This window comes from Cetorhinus maximus, chromosome 29 (assembly GCF_964194155.1).
Source record: "Cetorhinus maximus chromosome 29, sCetMax3.hap1.1, whole genome shotgun sequence".
Taxonomy (NCBI): domain Eukaryota; kingdom Metazoa; phylum Chordata; class Chondrichthyes; order Lamniformes; family Cetorhinidae; genus Cetorhinus; species Cetorhinus maximus.
The window spans coordinates 15,332,482-15,341,752 of NC_135907.1; the positions used below are offsets into that span (position 1 = coordinate 15,332,482).

The 9,271-nt window shown below is 46.0% G+C and overlaps 1 long non-coding RNA gene across 1 annotated transcript; it reads left to right on the forward strand.

Moving 5' to 3' along the window:
- Positions 1-235: 235 nt before the first annotated feature.
- Positions 236-2,701, forward strand: LOC144669290 (uncharacterized). The gene is made up of 2 exons (XR_013573654.1): positions 236-1,005; positions 1,040-2,701. It is a non-coding gene; the product is annotated as an uncharacterized LOC144669290 (long non-coding RNA).
- The last annotated feature ends 6,570 nt before the right edge of the window (positions 2,702-9,271 follow it).

Here is a 9,271-nt window from a genome sequence, read left to right on the forward strand (position 1 = left end):
GCCAATTAGTCACTCCCCAACAATATCGCCAAAACGGGTTGGCTCGTCATCGCTGTTGATGGGAGCTTGCTGTGTGCAAATTGGCTGTGGTGTTTCAACAATGGCTACACTCCAAAAGTGCTTCATTGGCTGTCAAGTGCTTTGGTGAGGTGCTATATACATTCCAAGGTGCTATATAAATGAAATTTTTTTGTTGTGGTAGGCTAATGGCTGTAATTAGGCCCTTGGGCCACAGGCACAACCTGGCTTCACCCAATTTCCCCAGTCATGCACTGTCAGTAAGGCCCAATATGCTCAATATCTGCCCTCTCAGGTGGATGTACAAGATTCAGTGGCACTATTCAAAGGAAGAGCAGGGGTCAGTGCTCCCTAATAGAAATGTCTACTGCCCTCCCCTCTGCCAACCTCAGCAAGATGGGTCAACAGCTCAGATGAAGGATCTCTCTTAGTGCTCTCTGCTCTGCTGTACCCAGAAAACCAAGTGTGTCCACACTAAGGCCCATTAGCAACAAGCAGCTCCCCTGACAACAGGTAACACGGTTTCAAAACCCAGACTACTCAGTTGATCTTACTGTCAAATTTCTAATTCATGGAGTTTTGTCCTCTTTCAAGCAGAAAAAACATTGTATTTTACCACTTTCATAAAATTTCTCAAATAATCTGGCATCTCCTTATCAACATAAATAACATATACCATACTTTGGAGGCAATTTGCTATGCTGAGGTGTACAGATAATTGAATATTTTATATATCTCAGAGCAATGCAGAGATGACACGAGTTTCAAAGTGCTTTACAGGCTTTAAAATGTCTCTGCGATCACATATTGCTTGTACTCATGCTTACAGCTGAGCTTCTAGTAGCTTCTGTGGTGTCTCTTTACTTTGCTCTGAGTCCACACCTTGGCCTAATCAATCCAGCACAGTGAGCATAGATCAGTTACCAGGCTCATAAACGAACACAGAACAATTGAACGTTATACAGGTGCAAAGTGTTCATTCCAATCGTTGTTAAGCAATGTCACAAAATAAGTCTTAAAGTGATTTGTTAGATCACACCATTGCCTCTGGTGTTACCCATAATCAATAGATTAATATAACTTTTTTATATGTATGTGTATATATATATATATACATATATGTGTGTGTGTAAGTTGAGAACACCTGGAATTCCCTTCCTAAGCCTCTCTGCCTCTCTCTCCTCCTTTAACACACTCCTTAAAACCTACCTCTTCGACAAAGCTTTTAGTCACATTCCTAAAGTGGCTTGGTGCTAAATTTTGTTTGATAGTGCTCAGGTGAAGCAACTCAGGATGCTTTACTACATTAAAGGTGCTACATAAATGCAAGCTGCTGTTGTTGACACAGACTGGAAAATCCTGCTCCACAGACCCACCTAGTGGTCAGAGCCTTCAACTACAGCGTGACCGTTGACATAATAAATTTGAATGGGAAATGTCGACATCACAATTTTAAAAAGATAAATGCTTTTTAAGTCTGGGAAAAAAATGTGTAATTAATAATCACGACTGTAGAAAGTAACAGTTATGGACATGAAGTGCATGTCCTGCACAAGATTTTTACTAATATATAAATGTGTTGAATGTTAATGGGAGCAGAGAGAATTTTAAAAGAGATTTTTGCATTCCCATGCGTAAAACTATGTTACAACGTAGAAACAATTCACAATGCATTACATTAAGGTTGAACAACAGTGACCCTTCAGGTCCATTAAGCTATTAGCACATTCCGCACCGTGTTGCTTGCAAGCAGTCTAGGGTAAGTGGCTGGGTGAAAGCAGCAGGATGCGACCATGGGTATATGTGGGATCACAGGGAGAAGCTCATCTGGGAAAAGGTCGATTAGAGAGCAGTTGGACTGGATAATAAGTGGGCAAGATCAAAGGTGCTAATGGGACATCTGTTTACCCTAGTGGCACAGAATTTGTCAATGGGCCAGCCACATGTCAACATGAAAGTATGTTATAATCTTTCTGCATGTTGGCAGGGGATCATTCATGGTGGCTGAATAAAAGCTGAAATGTTTTTGCAGAATCTGATTAAGCTAGCATCTTCCCTGTAAGGAACAATTAATCAGATGCAGCACAAAACAACCTACTGTCTTTAATAGAAGCAAAATACTGCGGATGCTGGAAATCTAGAACAAAAACAAAAATACCTGGAAAAGCTCAGCAGGTCTGACAGCATCTGTGGAGAGGGATACAGTTGACGTTTCAAGTCCGTATGACTCTTCATCAGAACTAAGGCATATAGAAATGAGATGAAATATAAGCTGGTAGAAGGGGGTGGGACAGGAGAGCTCGATAGGGGGCCAGTGATTGGTGGAGGCCAACTACTCAACCTACTGTCTTTGTTCATTTCCACAGTGAACACATCGATCAAATTGGAGAGCCCAGATGTGAGCCTCCAATACATTCCCTTGACCCCTCGCTCCACCATTGGCAGCCATGCCTATGCTATCTGGGCCCCAAACCTCTGGAACTCCCTCCCTAAACCTTTCTGCCTCTCTCTCTCTCTCTCTCTCACTCTCTCTCTTTTAAGACACTGCTTAAAACCTACCTCTTTGACCAAGCTTTTGGTCACGTGTTAATGTTTCGTTCTTCAGCTCAGTGTTAATTTTTGTCTGATTACACTCCTGTGAAGTGCTATGGGATATTTTACTACATTAAAGGTGCTATATAAATGCAAGGTGTTTTTGTTTTCTTTCAACCAATCAATAAGTGTACATGACGCTTCAGGTACACTTGACCCATGTACACCCTGGTGGTCACCATTGACCAGAAACTGAACTGGACCAGCCACAAGGGCAGGCTAGAGGCTGGGAATTCTGAGGCAAGTAACTCATCTCCTGGTCCCCACATTTAAGGAAAAATATATTTGTATTGGGGGTAGTACAGCAAGGTTCACTAGATTGGTCCCTGGGATGACGGGGTTGTCCTATGAAGTGAGGCTAAGTAAATTTTGTTTATATTCTCCGGAGTTTAGAAGAATGAGAGGCGACTTTATTGAAACATACAAAATTCTGAGGGGGTTTGATAGGGTGGACACTGAGAGATTGGTTCCGCTGGTCGGGGAATCTAAAACACAGGGGCACAGTCTCAGGATAAGGGGCCGATCACTTAGGACTGAGATGAGGAGAAATTACTTCACTCAAAGGGCTGTGAATCTTTGGAATTCTCTACCCCAGAGGGTTGTGGGTGCTCCATCGTTGAATACATTTGAGGCTGGGATAGGCAGATTTTTGGCCTCTCAGGGAATTAAGGGATACGGGGAACGGGCAGGAAAATGGAGTTGAAGCCCAAGATCAGTCATTGTCGTATTGAATGGCGGAGCAGGCTCAATGGGCCTTGTGGTCTACTCCTGCTCCTATTTCTTGTGCTCTTGTGCTCCCCAAAGCCCGTCCACCATTTACAAGGCACAGGTCAGGAGTGTGATGGAATACTCCCCACTTGCCTGGATGAGTGCAGCTCCAACAACACTCAAGAAGCTCAACACCATCCAGGACAAAGCAGCCCCACTTGATCGGCATTCCATTCACCAACTTAAACATTCAGTCCCTCCTCAACCGACACACAGTGGCAGCAGTGTGTACCATCTACAAGATGCACCAAGGCTCCTTCTACAGCACCTTCCAAACCCATGACCTCTACCACCTAGAAGGACAAAGGCAGCTGGTCCATTGGAACACCACCACCTGCAAGTTCCTCTCCAAGCCACTCAACATCCTAACTTGGAATTATATTGCTATCGCTGGGTCAAAATCATGGAACTCCCTCTCTAATAGCACTGTGGATGTACTTGCCCTAGAAGGACTGTAGTGGTTCAAGAAGGTGGCTCACCACAAACAATCTTCTCAAGGGGTAATTAGGGATGGCCAACAAATACTGGCCTAGCCAGCAATGCCCACATCCCATGAAAAAAATTTTAAAAGACGTGAAATGTTTCACAAAATTGCCATTACTCTCTTCCACCAGTAGCTGCCACCAGTCCCTCCACTGGCAGGAGAGTATAATTGCAGTGTGACATGTTTACATAGGCTTTTTCTATTATAAATGTGAGCATAGGAATTTATATTATAAATATAAAAACAACAATAGAACATGTGATGTTAAAATGGGGACTGAATATATTGCATGATCTGGTCCAATTATGCTTTTGCCCTCTAACCCTACCTGAAGATTACACTGGAAGTTACCTGAAGATTACACTGGTCTTCATTGCCTGTGTGAAGATTAACTGGTGCTATATAATACCAGCTGGCATCCTTGTGCAGTAATAGTATTGTATTTTTCAGTCTACCTTTTAGAGACATTCATTTACGCCACAATATGTTAATAGATTTGCTCTGCATTATGTAAAGTAAAGTCCTGCCATTCACAGGGGGTTATGTTCCCAGAGATTTTCACAAAGGTCGAAATCGTGAACATACGCGATGATGGGCGTGGATTAGATAGATTCCAGCCATCCCAGAATTTGGACGTTAATTGGGTTTTTTTCTCTCTCACTGAGAGATTTTCCTGTACTGATCCTTTCGCTGTTACACACAGTTCTCTCTCCGATCCAGTTCCACCCCACCGTTCCTCATTATTTATTTTCTTGTTTGTTTTTTTGTGACAGAAAACTGAAAGCAGAAAGCATGGTCTGAGCCCCGAGCCGATCCCTTTCACTCCACCATTACAGGGAGAGAGATGAGAAAGCAGGTTTTAAAGGGCTAGGTCTCTCTCTCTCACTCTCTCTCTCTCTCCCCCTAGGCTATTGACAGCATCACATTATTGTCCAGTGCAGCTCACCACCTGCATTCCCAACATTTATCCCCTTTACTCCTCCTCTGCCCAACATTTAATTAAGGCCAAATGCTGGGGTCCTGTCTACCCTGCAGCCCTTTTAAAGCCTTTCTCTATATCTCTCTCTCTCTCTCTCTAATGAGTCCTCTCTTCTCCCCATCCCCTGGCTCAGGGTGGCATTGGGTGAGAGAAGATGTTTGTTTAAAAAATTGTTGTTCTGTTGCTGGTTGCTGTTGTGCAAGCAACAGGGGGATTGAGGGAGAAGTTGCTGCAGCTGCCAGTCCTCTCTCTCTCTCTCCCTCTCTCCCTCTCTCTCACACTCCCTCTCTCCCTCTCTCTCTCTCTCCCTCTCCCCCTCTCTCTCATACTCCCTCTCTCTCCCTCTCTCCCTCTCTCCCTCTCTCTCACACTCCCTCTCTCTCTCTCTCTCTCCTTCTCTCCCTCTCTCTCACACTCCCTCTCTCTCCCTCTCTCTCCCTCTCTCCCTCTCTCTCACACACTCTCTCTCTCTCTCTCTCACACTCTCTCCCTCTCTCTCTCTCCCTCTCTCTCGCACTCCCTCTCTCTCTCTCTCTCCCCCTCTCTCCCTCTCTCTCACACACTCTCTCTCTCTCTCTCTCTCACACTCTCTCCCTCTCTCTCTCTCCCTCTCTCTCGCACTCCCTCTCTCTCTCTCTCTCCCCCTCTCTCCCTCTCTCTCGCACTCTCTCTCTCTCTCCCTCTCTCCCCCTCTCTCACACTCCCTCTCTCTCTCTCTCTCACACATACACACGCTCCCTCTCTCTCCTGTTTGGATGAGGATGAGAAGATGCCACTACAACAGGGACCCTCATTGTTTGCCAGGCCCAAGCAAGAGGTGAGAGCAACCAAAAAGACAGACTGTAACAACTGGGAGAAACGTACTCTGTTTAATTAACCTTCTCTCGCTTATAGAAATGTCTCTAGGTAAATGTGTGTGAATTCACAGCTAACCTGCATCTCTTTTTCCTCCTGTCGGTGTCACACACACACACACACAAACGCGCCCAGATAAGGACAAGCTTGTTACAAGAACGCGTTGTTTTCCATTTGCTTAAATCGCGGGTAGGCGAAGAGCTGGGGCTGAAATGAGCTATTGTGTACCTTGTGTGCTGTTGCTGTGCCTGCGTGCCATTGCAATGTAAACATGCTCGGCAGAGCAGGTGTTACTGTGGGACTGGAGAACAGCACTGCCCACCGTATGATGCATAGAGTCACATGGTAATAGACGGAGAGAACACTCTGGAACCAGCCTGCATGGAGTTAACAGCACCATGCATGACCTGGGTAACCTGGGATCTGTAAATAGTTAAAGGTGAACAATAAAGAATTCATGTTTAAATATACAAGTCTCGAGATCTCATCATCGAGACTACTAAAGAACCTATATTACGACAGGACTTTTGCGTGGGTAAACAAAATCATGAAAGAAGAACTTGCGAACCGTGGGACTTTACTGCATTGGGAAGATATCTTTGAGAGGTAGCCACAACGTGATGTTTACTTCCATATAATAGAAACTGGAAAAAAAGAACGGCAAATGTTCTTGACAAAGGAGTACCTCATGAAAGGTTAACCTGTCTTCCCTTTTCGCATATTGAACCACCTCCTGTGTAATTCAAATGATTTCTCGTCTTTGCTTCAGGCTCCGGTGTTTGGAGGTTTTCTTTCCTCCTTTTCAGTTGACATATCCCTGAACCCACCTACTTGAGATGCCAAAACAATCAGTGCCAACGCTCTCCTTAGAAGATCGTTCCGATCTTCGACTTGTGTTACGGGGATGGGGGATGTCTCCGAATTCCTCATCAAAACAGAGAGCACCTCCGGCAATGCAGATCATTCATCACCCATTTAACCCCTTCCCCTTAATTAGAAATGAAACAGAACACTGGGAGGTGATAAAACCCAACACAGGTGAAGAACTTGGTTCACATAGCTGGTGAACTACCACAAAGGACGTACAGCACAGGAACAGGCCCAATCGGCCTTCGCTTGTATGCTCCGCACAAGCCTCCTCTCCCTCTACTTTTAACCCTGTCAGCATAACCCTCCTTCTATTGTTTTCTCCCTCATGTACCTAACTTCCCCTTAACTGATTGCCTCAACGAATCACTGTGGTTGCGAGTTCCTTCAGGAGGGAGTTCCGCCTTCTCACCGCTCTCTGGGTAAAGCGCTGTTACACCAGACATGACAAGGGCCTTTACGCAGATCGCAGACCACGGACAACTTCCCTCCTTCCACTCGACTTTCTTTCCTTCAATCATTATGGTCTGTCCATCCTGGACCCTAACAGTTTCCCTCAGGCCTCGAGCCATTATCAGTAGCTTAGTCTTCAGCCACAAGCTCGTCCTGGTCTCTACTTGTCTCCGCGCTTTTTGAAAGCTCCTCCCTCCCCGGCTCCCACCCCACCTCTGTGAAGACTCGGCCCCTCTTCCTCCATCCCTTGGGATATTTTCTACATTAAAAGCGTTACTATAAATGGCAGTTGTTTCATAAAATAATGGAAAATGGGTTAGTACCTGAAGAGGGACTAGTGCACAAGGTAGATGGTAGCATAACGATTGTGACATTAGCCTCGTAATCCAGAAATAAAGCTGAAACAGAGAAAAAAAACTAGTATTTGTAATGATGTCATTAAAAACCCAACTGGTTCACTCCTGTCCATTAGAGATGGAATCCTGCCATCTTCACCTGGTTTGGCCTACATGTGATTCTACTATTCTCCGAGAAATGGCCTAGCAACCTACTCAGTGGTCACCACTGTCAACTCAAGGATAATGCGGAATAAATGCTGGCCACGTCCTGTGAATGAATAAATTTTTTAAAAACTGAATAGAATCACCTGGCACAGGCCTCCATCAGGTGCCAGCGCCAACTCAAGGCTCGACTTCTGATTTCCCAATGTACGGACAAACGGCACGAACTGCGAGAGGGCACAGCCCCCATCTTCTCTATTATTTTTAAGGGGCTGCTCTGAAGCTCTCTCCTCTTGTCTATTTTTTCCCTTTCCCATACCGGAATCTTGTGCCCTCCTCTGTGGCGAGTTTGATGGCAGGTGGGTATTTAAACGGGCAGGGAGGTTGGCAGCTCGGTCCCCGCCCTCTTTCCACCTCCACCCATGGATTAAGTCCGTGGCGGAAAGGCCCATGGTGGGCCGTCCCACTGCCACTGGCATTAACCCAGGGGTAGGCAGGGGGCTCAACACGAGGGAAGTATTTTATATGCCTCAGAGCAATGCAGGAATGGCACTATTTCTATGTCTGTAACAGGTTTTATTCACACTGCTTTCAAATGTCTGCTCCATGCTCACAGCTCTAGCTTCCAGCAACCTCTCCAGTTTGTTTACTTTTCTTTCAGTCCACAACCAGGCTCATTAATAAAGCACAGTGAGCATCAATAGTAAACAGCCTCGCACAATCAAACACAGAACAATGGAACACTGCAGTTGGCTTTCACTGAAAAGGGTGATGCGTGTCTCCAGCCTGTCGCCTCCACAAGACTCTGTCCCAAGTGTGCACGAAATTAGATGGCATCTGTTGCTAGGACCAGGCCACAATCAACGTCCACAATGTCCACGGGTCCAGCATGCAAAAGGGAGGGAGGTGTTCTGAACATTGGCCTAGCTTTCAAGCTCTAGATCACGTCATGGTGACTCTTAAGCACCAGTTCCTGGTCCCTGAATGCCTCGGTAACTCTTGACATTGGCTGTTTGATCCTATTTTAATTGTAAGGATATTTTAATCATCAGCCCACTACAGAGAGATCTACTGCCCTCTAGTGACTGTCATCAATATCTTGCACTGCAGTTTGGATTGCTCTCTCCCTCCCTTTCTTCTCTCCCCCCTCCCCCTTCACCTTTCTCTTTATCTTTCCTTCCCTTCCTTCTCTCTGCATCTGTCCTTCTTCCTCTGTCCCCTCTCTCTTCATCTCTCTCCATCTTTCTCTTTCCCTTCCTCTCCCCCTCCCTCTCTCTCACTTCCTTTCTCTCCCTTCTTCTCTCTTCTTGCCTCTCCATTCGTTTATCTCCCCCTTCGTCCCTCTCTCATGCTCCCTCCGTCCCCTTCCTCTCTCTTCCTCCCAATACCTTGCAGTGCAAGATATCTCCCCCTCCCTCCCTGACACACTCTCTCTATCCCTTCTTTTTCTTACTCCCTCTCTCCCCCTTCTTTCTCTTCCTCCCTCTCCATCCCTTCATCTCTCTCCCTCCATCTCCCACCTTTTTTCTCCCCCTTTCTCTCTCTCTCACCTTCCCTCTCTCCCCCTTCGTCTCGCTCCCCCTCCTCTCAATCATTTCATCTCTAACTGTCCATTCTTCTCCCCCTCCCCTCCCTCTTTCTCTCTCGCCCCCCTGACACCCTCTGTTTCACTCTCCCTGCATCCCTCTCTCCCTTTATCTCTCACTCTTCCTGCCCTCTCTCCGCCCTCTCCTTTCCCTCTCTGTCCCTCCGGTT